At 34.8% G+C, this 18656-nt stretch overlaps 1 protein-coding gene across 3 annotated transcripts in view; it reads right to left on the bottom strand.

The window, feature by feature from the left end:
- Positions 1-18656, bottom strand: part of LOC109068267 (transcription factor EB) — a 35195-nt gene that overhangs the window by 15305 nt on the left and 1234 nt on the right. For 2 of the 3 annotated variants that reach the window (XM_042734250.1, XM_042734252.1), the window contains exon 2: positions 5234-5326. The gene's annotated coding sequence lies outside the window, so the exon portion shown is untranslated. Of the gene's footprint in view, positions 1-5233; positions 5327-6348; positions 6493-18656 lie in introns of those variants that run through there. The other variant, XM_042734251.1, reaches the window with a different exon arrangement.

The raw sequence follows: 18656 nt of genomic DNA, 5'->3' as shown, positions 1-18656 counted from the left end.
CTCGCAAACAGATGGACTGATGTCCAACAGAACCGGACCACCAGGGCGGTTGATAACCTGCTGGTATTTGATTTCAAAAACTTAATGAGGCAAGATAAGATTATGGATGTGGCACCAGAGCTACATTATTATTTTTCTAAAAACACTCTAATGTCAAATTTTCACTGCAAAGATGGCACAGAAGCTCTTGAATGCTGCTCAGAGGTGGCATAAATGTATTGACACAGTTCTGTCATGACAACTCGGAGAGTTCAGCATATTAAATTAGCATGACAATGTTAATGTGTTTGATCTTGGTGGAATAGATCTGCTGCTACTGCTGCTGCTGCTGTGGCAGAGCAAGCACTAAGACCTGCTACTGCCAAAACATACACAGACTTGCTGCTGTGAGCATGTAAGAAAAACTGCTGCTGCACATATGACATGCGGCATCTAGAGTTTAATGACAGACCTTTGGATCGATCGCAATTGTATGTTTTGATAAAAGGGGCTGAGGTGGATCAGAGCAGGCATAATTTAGGCCTACTCTGGCTTTTATCCAGCATTGCATCTTTATGCTGAATTTTGAGCAGGTACACAGCAGCTTTAACTCAGCTATGTACAGATGCAGTAAAATATTCTGGTTTATAGATAATACTCCTGTAAATGTGTGGTCACATTTATTGTTGTTGAGGAATTTTAAGACTGTGGAAAATACTTTACTCAAATGCAAGTCTGACTTTTTGGAAAAACAATCTAAGCAATCTGTCATTGGTTAGACAGCTAGTCCCACCCCCAAACTCACACCATTGGTTGAGTCAGTGCTGTTGTGTCAGGCTGGGGTACGTTTTCCAAAAGCAACTATGATTGCAAGTTCTGTTGTAACTAATACAGTTCAATGAAACTGCAACCATAGTTAGCTCACGATGCTTTTGGGAAACGCATCCCTGATTTGGATTCTCAAACAAACCAAGCAATGTTTTGATAGTGTCACAGAGCCACAGTATTTACACATTTACTCTCTAATAGTACAGAAAAGGTAATAATTATTTTTGTTCTGATCTATAATAAAGTCATATATTAAATGCTAATAGGGGACTTAGGCATCATAACATTATAATGTACATTATGAAAAATATTCATCTTGAGACCCTGCTAAAGAGTACATTTAACAGTGTTTCTGTATTAACATAAATGTAAAAATTGGAAAAAATAGCTAATTAAATATTAAATACTGACCAAAACCAATAACTTATCTCTAATATCTCTAAAACCAGTATCTCTTATATCAGCCAGAAACTGATATGGTACCAGCATACTGCACATCCCTAATGGAATCAGACTATCAATGACTTACATACAGTATAGTCATCTCTACTTCTTAATTGGGATAGGAATAGCTAATTTTTGTCACTTTGGTTTTAAATATGAGCAATAGCTTTAGCAAACACCACTAATGAGTAACTGGTCAAATAACTGGTAAACATTTCTCAGCTCTTCCAGTGACGAAACAAGCTGATAGCGTGGCTGTTTCTCAGAAGTCCACTGAACAGTCAGAGTTGGGCATTCTTGTTGGGCATCACTATTGTATCAACAGAGGATTTGAGGCTCAGCCCTGTATAGAGTGACGTATTTACTCGGCATATACTGACGCTGCCCTGTGCATATGCCACCTCCTTCTGTGACGTTGCTCTCCCACACCGCCCATCGGCGAATGCCAGGCATACACTGCCCCGATGGAGATGCATCCAAACAAAGCCAGCTATCAAAGTGCCCTATTGTCACAGTAGCCATTGAATTCATGGCTATCTACATCAAAGGATAGAAAAAGTGGGCCGCAAAGCTTATACACACATACAAACACACCTGCATGCTTACAAAGCCTTACACCATTCAATATATTACTATACTTGTGTCGTCTTTTATATGTAAAACCATTTAAAAGTAAATGTAAAGGTTTGTACTATATACAGTATCTATTTAGAAAATGAAATAAACTTAAATTATATGACAGAAATATGACAGAATTTCCATGTATTATTGCAAATGAAAAACATAATAAATTGTATTACATTTTTGTAAATATTTGTAAATGTTTTCTGGAAAATGAAATGATATTGAACATAAATGCCAAGCAGACAGAAATAGTCCATTGTTGTATTCTGAGATTTTCACATATTTTATTCCAGCAATTTAGAAGCTGTGACTGCAAATATTAATTTGCATAGTTGAAAAGTACATGCATGTTACATTCCTTAATGCACAAAGATGGCGATAAAGGAGAAAGGAAACAACAGGGTGGGTACAGAATCAGGAAATTACAAGTACTCAAACTCAAACTGCCTGCACGAGCACCATTGTGCAATGTGCCAGAGCACATGCACTAACCACCAGGCCAATACCCCAACAAATATCCTAAACACAACTATTCCAGGAAACGTGCAAATCTGACTACTAATACTCTAATACACCCCATGGGTCAAAATTCGCCAAATTAAATGCTGCTAGATTGTAAATAGACCAAAAAGCCTCTTTATGCATTAAAGGCTATTCAAAAGTGTATTCAGACCAGAGTTATTACAGTTTACAAAAACTAAAACCACTTCCTTTAATGCAGCTAGCATTAGCCAAAGAAGCTAGCTGAGGAAACAATTGATCAGTTTGCCTCATACAGAGGCCAAGTCTGCAATATCAGATATGAGCTCATTCACTAATTTAGTGAGTAACTGCTTGTATGCAAATATGAATATAACTCTTGGGTTTCGGTGAAGTTTTGGAAACTGCAGTAACCTGCACAGGACGGGTGGGCAGGGGTCTGGCAAAGAAACCATATTATGCAGCCCACCTTTGAATTTACCACCCACCCTGTCTAGCTAGGCAGTGAGGCAAGCGGAACCAAAAATAACACCCTCACTTTCTGTTCCTGTTTGCAGAGACACCCTGTTCCCTCGGGGGAACAGACTGCCGGTGTGTAAATTTTATGCCTCTGCAGCACACAGTGAACTTTCCATGCTCTAGCCAACTTATTTGGCATGTTCTAAGGATTCACACTCGCACATGGGATTAAGAGTCCCTGGGATAACATTCGGTGGGATGGGCAAGGGAAGGACAGTTTTCAAGTAGGAGGATGAACCTTCTGGCAGTGTCTTCACAGCACCCTTTTCCTTCCTCTTTTGCCTCAAGATAAGCAAGTGTGTCAGTTCTAGGAAAAGCTGCTCTTATTTGGGTTTTGATTTGGTACAAACCAGGTGACAAACATTACAAGGAATTCAACTGCAGCTGATAATAACAAATGGCAGATATTAAAAGTCTATGCTATTGTTGAAATCAATTTTTTTTTTAAATTGCAAAAATGGCTACAAGTTTACAAGCTGCAAATCAATTTAGGCATTATATGGAAGTTTATTTATTAGCAGAATGGCAAGATATAAACTCTATACCATTTCATTTTTTATTCCATGGTGAAAACAAGCTTTTTTTTCTCAGAATTGCAAGAAAAGTCACAATTCTGAGATAAAAATGTGCAATTACTTTTAATATTTTTTTATACCCTGGTGGAAATAAACATCTATAGCATTATAATGTATAGCATGAAATATTGATATTCATATTGAGATTTACATTTAACAGTGTTATTAAATGAGAACACTTAATCGTTATTGATATGAAAAAAAAAATCTTAAAGAGATAGTTCACCCACAAATGAATATTTTGTCATTAATTACTCACCCTCTAGTAATTTCAAACTCTTAAAGGGATAGTTCACCCAGAAATGAAAATCCTGTAATTAATTATTCATCCTAATGTCGTTCCAAACCTGTAAGACCTCCGTTCATCTTCAGAACACAAATTAAGATATTTTTTCCAGATGTCACATGGACGATTTTACCAATGTCTTTGCTACGTTTCTGTGCCTTGATCGTGGTAGTATCCTTGCTGTCTATGGAGGGTCTGAGAGCTCTCAGATTTCATCAGAATTATCTTAATTTGTGTTCCAAAGATGAACGAAAGTCTTACGGGGCGAGTAATCAATGACAGAATTTTCAGAATTTGCCCTTTAAATATAACTTCAATATGATAAATGATATGTTACTGATATATTCTGCATCGCTTGGTTTATAAATACTGTACAATAAATTACTAAGATGACTGAGAGAAATCTTTTAAACAGTGTAGAGGACTTCAATTAAATCACTGAATAGCATCTGGGGTCCCATGATTTCAAGAAAAAAAGAAAAAAAAATCCCCAAATGATGCTTGTGTCATGTGCAGTGTGGTCATGCTTCTTGGGCTCTCATCAACACAGTGATTACCTCACTCTCAGACTCTCGCAATCAAGTAAATAAACATCACACGAACTTCTGCTTTTATAGTCACTGATTGTGCTGTCCTCATTCCAAAAGTGATATATGCTGTTTCATTTAACCATGGACTGACAATTAGAATGTAGAAAATGCCAGTTCATTAAATATCAAAAGAGAACAAACACTTTTTAGGTTTCCCAGCTTTCACATGAGCAAGACATATTCATGACCTTCCTTAATTTTAACCTAATCCTGACACAACTGTCATAATACATTTCAGATGTTTGCTTACTAGAACAGGTTTTTACTGATGTAACTTGACTATATAGTCGAACTGGATTATTTATCTCACTTATCTAGTGACTACAATGACCTGTGGGAGACTTGTTTCAATATGCTCAAAACACACATAAACAACACAAAACTACTTCATTCCTGCTGTCTTTGCCATGCCAATTACTGTCTGACCTCTTGGCTCTGAAGAAAATGAAAATATATTTGTTTATTATCACTGGACAATGCTGCTATTGAGAAGTTTGTAAAAAAAAATATTGCAAATGCTGTGGCGTGCAGTGAGAGCCACATGCACAAATTTTCATGGACTTGGAAGGAACATGAATAGTTTTAAGTGCTCTGCCATACCCAGTATGATATAAAAACAATGTCAGATATGCTTTTTATGCATATGTTCTTTATATAAACCATTTTATACTGAGAGGGCACTTTATTTACTCAACACTTGAAACTGATTGCTCACTCGTTCAACAGGAAATCACAACCTCATAACGACCTAATGCAACTCCCAATTTTGACGACGCTTACGGGAAAATGTATAAACAACCCAATGCATTTTCCTAACAGCTGCGTTCATGCACACACTGAATAGTGTTTTCTCCATGGCTTTCTGTGCCTTTATTCATTTCTCTCTTTGAGAAATATCTCACAATTACCTCTTTGTGTAGAAAGTGCTGAAAGTGATCGGGGTGTCCTCCACGCGCTGCTCTCTACATGACTGGGTGCCTGCTCATGAGTGGGCTGAAAAACTGGAAAAGAGACACAGAGATTTGTATTAGTGGCCATCCTTTGCCGGGTGAGTAACATGAAGAGGTTTCTGGCTGTGGCTGGATGAACCGGAGTGATGACAATGTTGCAGATAGCTGCGGCTGTTTCATTTGTTCTGTTTCTAGCGGTCAAAGTAACAAGGCAACAGGTGCATCGAGGATATATCTATTTATATGTACATCTGATATCTGGGTTAAGCTGGAAACATCTAATTAAACTTCTTTCCAAACTGTGAGAATTAAACTTGTATAGTGCATTCATATTTACAGACCCAACAACAGAGTAAAGATATTCTGCACATTGAGGCGAGGTACAAAGGGGTATGACTATCCATGCTAAAAGTGATGAAAAAAGATACATTAGTATATCCAAACACAATCATTCTATCCAATGGATCCAGTGATCTTAGACCAACCACCTACATTACATGAAATATATGCACGTTATGTTCATCTATTATATAAAAAACAAAAAACATTGCTTTCCAGAGGCTACAGTTGATGCGTATATTTTAGTTAATATTGCTAATATTTAACTGGCAATATTTGTCTCTCTAATATATATATATATATATATATATATATATATATATATATATATATATATATATATATATATATATATATATATAACATTTTACTATATTTAAACCCAAGCTGCAGATTTTTACTCTAAAATCAGCACTGAAAAAGTCCACAGATTTCATCCAGGTTGGTTTATGTCTGCCACTGATTTCTCCCACAATAATAGAGCATCATAATAAAAGCTAGTCCAAATCGACTAATAATCTCATTTAAATGGCTACACAACCATGTTAACCAAACATGCTTTACACGGGCCTACAATGACAAGCCAAGTAGATTCCAGTTAAGTGTGAAACTTCCAATAAAACACATTTTCCAACCACTGAATATGTGCATCCAACAAAGTGAATATTCAATCTCGTTATGCATCGTTGAAATCAAATTATACACAAATCTCGGTAATTATTCACTCTCCATACCTTACATGCAGTTGTAGACAGGCAGTGCAAACAAAGAAGGCCGGTCAATGATTATCTCGTCTTATTCATCACAAACACAATCCCCACATAAGTCCAAACCCCAGTGGTGTCCTAACAGAATACTGAGACTTCATCTTGAAGCATGGCTCTTATACTAGAGGCTGTGCTGGCTGACAGCGCCGCCACTCGTGACCAATAGCCACAGAGAAAAAGAGAGGGAGACCAATCAGCAGTCACAGGGAAATCCTTAGTCATTAAGTCTTACAGTACAGTGTCCACAACTTCTCCTCTTTGGTCTATTACCCTCTCCAGTTCCCCTAAATGACCCAAACCCTGTGAGCTTCCGTGAGAGAGGAACAAGGGGACTTCATTGTCCCTCATCTCTTTCCTCGAGTCATCCCCCGTCTCATCTGACTGTGCCGCTGAATGTAATGGGTCTGGAGGAGTGTGGTGAATCACTGGTTAGGTTGGGTCAGCAAAACACTCATGTGGATGTATGTAAATACACTTTACACGCCACGTATTGATACATTTGGATTAATGTAAATTTTAATTACTGTAAATCTTAATCGGTGTATGGTGTGGCCTTCACGGAAAGTTGAAGCGTGCAGATGCACATAATTGTCACACGAATGTCTAGGATTATATGCAAAGAGACTTGCTTTCAAGGTACTTTTTTAGCCTGGGAATTAAACCCATGTCCCTTGATTTGCTATGGGACATAGTGCTCTGACATATTCTCATAATGACGATGATGACAATGATGGTGGCCATGGTCAAGCATTCAAAAGTTTGCGATCGGAAGTCTTTTATGCTCACTAAGGCTGCATTCATTTGGTAAAATACAATCAAAACAGTAATATTTATGCAACATGAGAGTGGGTAAATAATATATTCTGGCAAAAATGCAAACCTTGAATGCAGTTTTGGATTAAAGTGTGTGTTAAATTGCAAATGCTTTGTTTTTGTCGTTTAGGGAGTGGGAACAGAGAAGAAAAGTCAAATGTAATGGAAGGTGCATTGCTGGAAAGCAGGATACATGATACACTGAGAGCTTTCCTAACATGTAAGATCAGGCCAAAGACCTTAGAAAATGTTACATGTAACTGGTGCTTTCAGAATAAATATAACAGCTGTGACATTGTCTCCCCCTAGTGATCATAAAAATAGACATTAAATATTATGTTTATATTCTGTAAAATCTTCCAAGTGCACTGGGTAAAGGGCAGATACATTTTAAGGAATGACACCATGATTTGCCCCCAAGAAATAGTCAAATGTGCATTCAGTATGCCAGTGTTTCCATTGCAAATGTGCCGTGGAAAATTATCAAAAACTTCCTTCTCTATTTTATTTAGTTATTATTATATTAAATCAGTGCTATTGGTCATCATTATGTCTGTTTGTGGGTTTTACAAATATTTAACCGATGTCTACTTCTTCGCAGTGCAAGGGTAATAAAGAACTGGGGACAGTTGCATAAACTTTGCCACCATGTTAAGACTGTGTCTTAAGAACTAGTTTGACCAGCTAGCAGTTGCTAAGGAGTAATCAGTCTTACCTTCTCAATACAAATAAGAACAATCTACATTTTCATAACTGAATTTAAAAAGTTATGACCAGTCTTGAACAAAAAAATTAGGTGACTAACTTTTTAAGACTAGTCTAAACAGTTTATGTAACCAGCCCCTGATGTTTGAAGAAGTACAGCGTGTCCTTTACTCAAGAAACGCTGTCTATAAATGCTAATGTTTTTGTGTGTTTTAAGAGCAGAGAGGAGACTTAGCATTTGCTGTCTAGTTGTAGCCAATACACATTTGTACATTTTAAATATCCTGTGCATAGCGGTTCATCTTTTATATCATGCAGTTTTGGCCAAATGTATTAAACAACAAGAGAAACTGAGCGCCCATATAGCTACGATAAACTGTATAACCTGCAAACTGATGAAATGTAATGAGATTAATTAACTGTCTCAGATGCAGCCATTCTAATGATGGACAAATCACCAATCTCCATCATTCGGTTGTCAAAAACTTTGTTAATTCCATTTGAATATGATTTTCAGAAAGCGCAAATGTGTGATCATATTTAAAGCGAAAATGGCAACTCTGATGACGAAATGTTTATTATTGGGGAAGAAAAAAACTTTTCCCCTTTCTATCTTTTTATTTGTGCTTAGTGGTGTGCCTTGGGATTTTTTACATATCAAAACTGTGCCACGGCAGAAAAAAGATTGGGTAACACTGCAGTAGGCCATCAATTTGCTAACTTCAAATAATGTATTACATTCATCAGACAAAACAGAGACTGATGAAAGGGTGAGTTAAGAGGAAGTGAGATGTTAGTTACAAGAAATGAGTATTGCATTATGCCTGAATAATTCCCACCTCTGCTTTAGATCATGTGTGCATAAAAAAAGAAATTATTTCTGCATTATGGGGTTCTGTGACATTTACAGGGTCATACTTTATACAGATATTTAAAGACTTACAGTTAAAGTCTCAAATTGTTATGAATAGCTTGATTTCCTGTTTAACAGTGGTTTTAGAGCAGTTGTCTCAGGATCCAAATTTAACACCAATTTTAGGTGCAAAAAATCCTTAGAGAAAATGCAATGTGTTAAATTAAAAATCACTTTTCCTGGACCATTCCCAGCTGGTGGAACGACCTGCCTATCTCAGAGTCTCGCCATTTTCAAAAAAAAACAAAAAAACATCTAAAGACATATTTTTCTCTAGCACCTGACCAATTAATACTAGCACTTACCTATTCTATTCTATTCTATTCTATTCTATTCTATTCTATTCTATTCTATTCTATTCTATTCTAACTTTAAAAAAATCTTGCTTTGTGTAATGTGCTAGACATTACATTTATAATGTTACAAAAGATTTCTATTTCAAATTGATTGTTGTTCTTAAAATATATATATCATGTTTTCCACAAAAATATTAAGGAATATTAAACTGTTTTCAACATTGATAATAATAATAATAATAATAATAATAATAATAATAATAATAATAATAATAATAATAATAAAACAAAAGTAGTGCTGTCAAATGATTAATCACATTCAAAATAAAAGTTTCTGTTTACATATGTGTGTATGTATTGCGTATATTTCCATATATAAATACACACACATACAGTATAAATTTTGAAAATATTTACATGTATATATTTATATTCATATCATTTATATTATATATAAATATATTTAAAATATAAACATAACTTATTTTTCTGAAATATATACGTGCATGTGTGTGTATTTATATATACATAATAATTATACACAATACACACACACATATATTATGTAAACAAAAACTTTAATCACTTGACAGCACTAAACAAAAGGTTTGTTGACCACCACGCAAATGATTTCTGAAGGATCATGTGACACGGCAGACTGTTGTTTTGCTATCACAGCAATAAATTATATTATATATATATATATATATATATATATATATATATATATATATATATATATATATATATATACATATAGTTATTTTATGTTTTTTGGCCAAATAAATACAGCCTTGGTGACTGTAAGAGACTTTCAAAAATTTCACAGACCCAAACTTTTGAATAGTAATATCATTAATATGCAAACAGATTATCACAGCTTAGGTTAAATAGGAAAACTGACAAATGTTTAAATGCATACACAACAGGGGAGAGAAAATTACAGTGAGAGCAAAATGTCTGGGCAATTACAGAAGTTTACAGATTGTGTTTCGCCAAACTATTGTGAAGCTGCCTATCACAGCTCAGCTGACTCTTTAATAATGACGAACCAAAACAAACAGTTTATTTTCAAATGCCCATCTCCTTTATTCTCCCCTGTATCTAAGATTCGATTCTCGGCCGACTTTTGTGATCAAATCAAAGCTCTGTTTTTTTTTTTTTTTCTATAGCTTTGTTTGGAAGGTGCATGATGGGTGATAAAAACCCGGACACCATGCATTTCCATTCAGGCGCTGTGACCTCTGCAAAGTACTCAAACCACCAGTGACCTTTCCTCCAAATAAACCTCGCTGGGGGGCTTTTGAAATGATAAACACAGACAGAAAGTGTTATGCAGATGGAAAGTGTAGCAAAGTGGATTAAACGGCTTGTTGACATTCAACATGCGAGACAAGACCAGCTTTGTGAAGCAGTTTAATAAACTAAATACAGACAACAATGTATTTACAGTAGTATTTCGGGCCATCGAAGGAGTGCCAGAGACAAAACTGCATTTCATTGGTCTGAACAGCTGCGGCCTGTTGCAATATGTAGGAGGCCATGTTTATGACCAAGGAACTGTTGTGTTCCTGACAATAGCCTATGGAAAGGAGGATATTTCTAGAAACTGACTGTCTAAACAAGCTGGTGTGGCATTTCTATTATTTTCCATTAGCTTTTCTGATTTTGAGGAAACTAAAAACTTACCCTCAAAATGCATTTTGCAATGACATTAAGATGTATGAGGGGAATCCCAAAGTTACATATCACAGGTCTGCTTGTTGAAGAATGTTTTTGTAATAATGTAGAGGTTACTTTAGCGAGACTACAAAGAGAAAAAATAGATCACCTCCACTCCTTAACCCTCAGGTGGTCTTTTTTCCCCCTAAACTTTTACTTTTTTTTAAATATTATTATTCAAATGGTGATGTTTTTGTAACTTGCTATATGAGCTTAACAATGCATTATTAGAAAAGGCCATATTGTCTTAAAATAGTAAATTTTGTGATATTTGCATAGGAAATTAATGGAAAATGAAAACTACAAAAATACAGAGCATTTCTGTACAATCTACAAATCAGCCAGGATTAAGTAGTCTTTGATATTGTCTAAAAATATTTATTAACCTAATATAAATTAGCAGAGGTGGGTAGAGTACCCAAAAATTGTACTCAAGTAAAAATAAGAGTCTGAATAGTTACACGAGTAAGAGTAAAAAAGTATCGGATAAAACAAACAAAAAAAACTACTTAAGTAGTTATTTACTAGTTAATTTGTAACATATACTGTATATCTATAGTCTATTTTTATTTATATAGATACAATTTATGTAATGTGTGTGTGTGTGTGTATATATATATAAATACACACACATACACACACATGTGTGTGTGTGTGTGTGTGTATATATATATACACTACCGTTCAAAAGTTTGGGATCAATGTTTTTTAAAGAAGTCTCTAATTTCTTACAGTTGTGCTGCCAAATATTTTTTGGGAAACTGTGACACTTTGTTAAGGATTCTTTGATGCATAAAAAGTTAAAAAGAACAGCATTTATTCAAAATATAAATCTTTTTCCAACAATATAAATCTTTGCTATCACTTCTTATCAATTTAACACATACTTGCTGAATAAAAGTTTTACTTTCTTTCAAAAAAAGAAAGAATTAAAATTTACTGACACCAGACTTTTGAACGGTAGTGTATACTGTTAGAATAGTAAATAAATGCTCTTCTTTTTAACTTTTTATTCATCAAAGAATCCTGAAAAAAAAGTATCACAGGTTTAAAAAAATATTATGCAGCACAACAGTTTCCAGCACTGATAATAAATCAGCATATTAGAATGATTTCTTAAGGATCATGTGACGCTGAAGACTGGAGTAATGATGCTGAAAATTCAGCTTTACATCACAGGAATAAATTAGATTTTAATGTATATTAAAATAGAAAAACATTATTTTACATCATAATAATATTTCACATTATTCAATTTCTTCCTGTATTTTTTAGGCCTATACACACACACACACACACACACACACACACACACACACACACACACACACACACACATATATATATATAAAACCTCTGACACAGAGAAGAGTGAAAACTCCTCACATGACCGCTAACGAACATCAGAACATAACCAAACAAATGCACATTGATGGACCTTCTTCCATCTGTTCTGCAAAATATAAACAAATGTATGTTGGTTTTAGTTATTTTAGTACATCAAGTTAAACTAAATGAAATTAGAAATGCTGCCTCAGAAACTAGCAAAAATAAAACATTTTATATATATTTCATTTCATTTCATTTCAGTTAACATTTATTTTATTTCAAGTAACAAAACTATTTTTATAGTTTTAATTTTAATGAAACTAAACTAGCCCTATTATTGAAACTAAATGCATTCATTTTATTAAAAACAAACAAACAAAAAAGTTACTATTGTGACCCCAATAGTTTCTCTTGTGAGGAATAGAAGAAGGTTAATTTGTTGGCAAAGGCTTAAACAAGAATGCCTGGAGATCAGCATGGCCAAAGAGCTCTTTAGGAGATATGTTATGAGATTAGGAGCGTTGGTAGTAGCAGAACACAGTTTGCAATTGTCAGCGTTACTTCTGCTGCATTACAACACAAGATCCACCTCCCTCTCTGGCTCCCCCACTCAAATCTAGCAGCATTCACTCGACGGTATGGCAACTATGCCCGCCTTTGGCCTATCTGGCATGTGTGTGCAGAGAGAAACGTTGAGAAAGAGAGGCAGGATGCTTTGGGACCTTAGTCAGAGTGTAAAGAAAGCAACCATGTCCATGTTTAGACGTGCAAGATTTACAGGGTGATGCTGACATAAACATTGCACATTAGAGACTGACAATGTGGGGACGAGAACAAACATGCCATTTCATTTGTTATTATTACACAGTATATTAACCCATAGAGGACAAATGTACTCTCTCACAAAAAAATACATTTAAAAAAGGTACAAAAGCTGTCACTGGGGCCGTACCTTTTGAAAAAGTATACCTCTATACCTTATTTCCCTGAAAAGAGTCCATATTAGAACCTAAAGTTGGATATTAGGTGCATAAGGGTTCATATTAGCAACAAATTGGCCCAAACACAGTTTCGTTTTACAAAACAGACTGGAACTCATTAGCCAGCACTTCCCATTTTTGTATGCAATATGCATCAGACGATCAGTAAGCAGACTATGGGTTAGCCCTGTCATAAGAGACTAGACTCTATATCTATATATGTAGAAGTGCTGTTTATTAATATTAAACGATTAATTGCATCCAAAATAAACGTTTTTGTTTACATAGCATACATGTGTGTACTGTGTACATTTATTATGTATATATATATATATATATATATATATATATGTATATATGTATATATATATATATATATATATATATATATATATATATATATATATATATATATATATATATATAAATACACACTCATGCATGTATATATTAAATATATTTCTATATAATATAAATTATATGAATATAAATATTTACATGTAAGTACATGTAAAAAAAAAAAAAAAAAAAAAAAAAAAAATATATATATATATATATATATATATATATATATATATATATATATATATATATATATATATATATATATATATATATATATACGTTAACGCCGATAACGGCCCACCACTATATATATATATATATATATATATATATATATATATATATATATATATATATATATATATATATATATATATATATATATATATATATATATAAATACACATATATATATATATATATATATATATATATATATATGTATGTATGTATATATATATATATATATATATATATATATATATATATACATACATACATACATACATACATACACACACACACAAAATATAACTAAAATAATAATATTTCATAATATTTTCTACCCCATACACATTTTTATCTTAGCATAAGCAGATGAATAAAATAAATATAAATTATATCAAAAAATCTAATAATAAAAATGCTATTCATAATACAGATGTGATTTATAAATGCATAAAAATTAGGCTTACTCATATCCAGGTTTTCCAAGACCATGGGAATTCTGGTTTTTGAATAAAAATTACATTTCACAGCTGTTTTGGCTTATTTTAATACAGATTTGTTTTTATTAATTATATCAAGTTATCTTGAGGTCCTCTAGTGGGCTCTGGACCCTTGGTCGAGAACCACTGGACTAGACATCACCTTGATACCACCACTGCTATACAAAAGCTTGAATTACTAAATATGTATTATGTGCCTCCTTTAATCTTGCAGAGGATTAATCATGTACTGATACTTCTACAGATTTCTCTACTGTCTCTGCTCGGCTTTGCATATATTCCACATCCATTTGATGTCACAAAATGACTTTTTTGTGCTTTAGCACTAACTTTGTGTGTGTTTTAGAAGGATAAGATACTGACTAGAAAATCGGTAGAGCAACATGAAGAGGAAATTATTGGTCAGCTGGGTATTGACATGTAAGCTTACAATACATTTGTATCACTGCTGCTCTCTTTTAACTGTCCCAGAGCCAGAAAGGGGCAAGTACAAGGTCGGGACCGCCTGTCCCTGTGTTATTCTGCACATCCTGACCTTCACAATCCCCAGTACATTGAGTACACTCCCCTTTAATATACCTTTCATTTGTATTTTGAAGACTAGATGACTAACTTAAAGAGTCTTCAAGCAGAGCAACCATTAAGCTCACTACCTGCTAATACATACAGTGAAAATGGAGTTAAACAGGATTATGCATGTATACATAAGAACAGGACCGCCTGGACTGGTTTCAGGTTGGATTGCACACCAACAGGTGCCAAAATAGTTATAAAGTGAAAAAAAAAAAGTGACGTGACATTCAGCCAAGTATGGTGACCCATACTCAGAATTAGTGCTCTGCATTTAACCCATCCGAAGTGCACACACACAGAGCAGTGAACACACACACACACTGTGAACACACACCCGGAGCAGTGGGCAGCCATTTTATGCTGCGGCGCCCGGGGAGCAGTTGGGGGTTCGATGCCTTGCTCAAGGGCACCTAAGTCGTGGTATTGAAGGTGGAGAGAGAACTGTACATGCACTCCCCCCACCCACAATTCCTGCCGGCCCGGGACTCGAACTCACAACCCTTCGATTGGGAGTCCGACTCTCTAACCATTAGGCCACGACTCCCCCTAGAATGGAACTATTATGCAACTTGCACATTAATTACATAATAGATCAAATCAGGTGCTTTTGAAGATTCACTGTGTCCAAAAGTTGGTGTAGCATTTCAGTTATTGTGCCAGCATGTTTCAAAGGTAGTTCACTCAAAAATGAACATTATGTCCTGCCGTTCCAAACTTGTATGAGCGACCCCGTTTCTTCTGTGGGACATAAAAGAAGGACCCCACTGGACCCTATTTACTTTTATTGTATGGACAAAAGAAACACTGAGACATTTTTCAATATATCTTCTTTTGTGCTTGATAGAAGAAAAAAGTCATACAGGTTTGGAACGACATGAGGGTGAGTAAATGATGACAATGCTTCATTTTGGGGTGAACTACCCATTAAAGACCACTAACATGCTCCAGCTCTATCACCTAAAGCAGGTGTGTTTTTATCCTTTATGATTTTTGCTTAATAGATTGCAAGACATTAGCAGCCTGTAAAACAGCAGGACTGGATGTGAGAAAATACAATGATGATGAATAATGATTTAATAAACTCTAAATAACTCTTTCTACTTTATATATTAAAATATTTTTACTTCATTACCGTACTTAAGTCCAAATTTCAAGTATCTGTACTTTACTGTAGTAGTTTTATTTGGGAAAACTTTTACTTCACTCCACTCCAAACCATAATATTGTAATTTTTACTCTACTACATTTTATAAAAACATGTTGGAAATGGAGTAATCATCACAAACTATGTGACGTGATAGTGGTGTCTAAAACTAAGCATAATGTTAAAATAATGCAAATGAATGCCTAAGCATCTACTCCACTGCTGCAGCACTTTCAAATGATGTAAAAGTAGTACATTCGCATAAACTTTTTCTTAACATGCTAACATGACATATTTTGTTATTTTCATTTCTCTGCACACTTGAAATATCAGTAATTATCAGTCGTAATCAGTTTATGACATATTTTTAGCAGGAGAATATAAAATTCTAAATGAATAATCAATCAGTACTTTTTACTTTTAATACAATAAGAATCAAGTACTTTCGTACTTTTTCCCAAGTAAAATTGAAAGGAGTATTTTTTAGGTTATCAAGCACTTGATTTGTGTACTTCGTCCACCTCTGATTATTTATTATATTGAAACATAATGTTATACAAAACTGGCCAAAAGTAGATACTGCCAAAATGAGTGCCTCGTCCATTGTGGATCTTCAGTTTTGCTTTATTGCTAAGTTACAAATCTGTCAAAAAAAAAAAAAAAACTGTCAAACTGACAAAATCAGAGATTGAACACCATTCCAGAGGGAAAGCAAATTTTCTCATTTGGACTAAAGATTACAAAGACTAAATTGCATTGATTAATTGTTCATCACAAGACTAGTAATGTGTTTTTAAATTAATGCAGTGTTTAAGGGCAAGATTCAATGCAACAGGCAAGAAAACTTGACCATGTTATAAGCCGACCAAGAATGCAGATTTTTTCACAACCACCACTGAAATCACCAATTCCTGAAATTGGTCTCAGAATGCAAACCCAAGGCCCAAATTTGTGCACTGGGGTTTAGAAACAGAACAGGAAGCTGTATTTGTACACGTCCGCCGAACATTCTGCTTTTCAGTCAGTAATGCCACTGTCATTGTTGAGAACAGCTGTTGCATTAAATGGCCCACTGCTCTTTCCCTTTCTCTCTCTCTCTCCACGCTCCATCAGCTTCAAGTATCGCCTCAGAGCAGCATTGAGAAAACAAGCAGAGAGGAACAAAATTTAGTTTCATATTTAAAGGAAAGGGTTACAGGCTTTTGGCGCATGACTTGGTGCAAGAGCTGGCTAAAAAGGCACATCTTGGCCTTTTTTAAAGCGCTGGCCTGAACATAGTGTGCTGGGTATTCAACCAAACAATAGGCTACTGAATTACATCAAGTGTTGATACTAACAGTCAATTTTATTTTCCTTTTCACTGTTATTTCCCATCCTTTACGTGTAAAAGAGAAGGAATTCAAACCATCGTTCATTTGTGTACACCAACGTTTTGTTTAGTCCTTAAGCAGCAGCTCATTTTCAGTCAGGATGATGGGGTCATGTCTAGAATTAATGCAAGTGTAGTTTATATTCAACTAAAATGCTCGACTTGAAGGCAGTGTAATGGAAACAAAGCAACAGCAAGCCAACCCAAACACAAGTGCGCAGCAACAAATGTGTTTACCATTGTCCCCGCTGCTGGGTGTTTATGTGTCCGCGGGTTTATGGAAGAGGTGAGTGTTCTGGAGTTACCTTTTATCAGCCATACTGTCTTCCTTTCTGTTTATATCTGATTCAAGTCACTATTGCATGAAAACAAACACAAAACCGCCTCCTAATGCCATGACTTTGACTGGATTACACACACACCGGTCAAACGTGTCGACGCGTGTGATGGACAAGGCTGGGGTGCCACACCTGCGATAAGACGGTGTGTTTATCTCTTACCATCAGAGAGCAGAGATAAAACCTCCAGCTCTCTGCTGCTTTCTGATATAACCCGTGGGTGAACTTGATTTTCTGGCATGTCCGAAAATTTGTCTTATGTATGATTCAGCTGAACTACATAAGAAGCAGCAGAGACAACATGTAGATGGGCCCATTCAATTTAATGAAAAACACAAAGTACATCACAGAAATTTCCACTTCTGTGAAAGTCAACAGCAAGCAAAGACGTTATTAGTCTTTGTATAGAACGCTACTCAACGTTTAATGCAACCATCCTTGCATGTTTAATTTCCATAACACAGGAATTTTTCTACGATTTCTGAAAAGATGCATTTCAATGATGCATCAGCTGAATGACTTAAACTGTGTTAGTGCTGTCAAACGATAAATCGCAGCCAAAATAAAAGTTTTTTTGTTTAAATAATGCGTGTACTGTGTGTGTGTGTATATATATATATATATATATATATATATATATATATATATATATATATATATATATATATATATATATATATATGTGTGTGTGTGTGTGTGTGTGTGTGTGTGTATACACACACACACACACACACACGCGTGTATGCCATATAGCCTACTGTATGTGTGGGTATTTATATATATACGTATTAAATATACACAGCACACGCACACATATTATGTACACAAAAACTCTTGTTTTGGATGTAATAAATTACGATTAATCGTTTGACATCACTATTTTCCATTTATCACAGCCTCATTGCTTAAACGTTTCTCATTTTCCTCAGTCAGGATTTGTGTACTTGGATGGCAGAAGGGTAAGACATACAACAACAACAACAAACAAACAAACAATGGATTAGCTTGATACTATCTGAT

This window comes from Cyprinus carpio, chromosome B11 (genome assembly GCF_018340385.1).
Source record: "Cyprinus carpio isolate SPL01 chromosome B11, ASM1834038v1, whole genome shotgun sequence".
Classification (NCBI taxonomy): Eukaryota; Metazoa; Chordata; class Actinopteri; order Cypriniformes; family Cyprinidae; genus Cyprinus; species Cyprinus carpio.
This window is presented reverse-complemented; position numbering and strand designations above follow the sequence as displayed.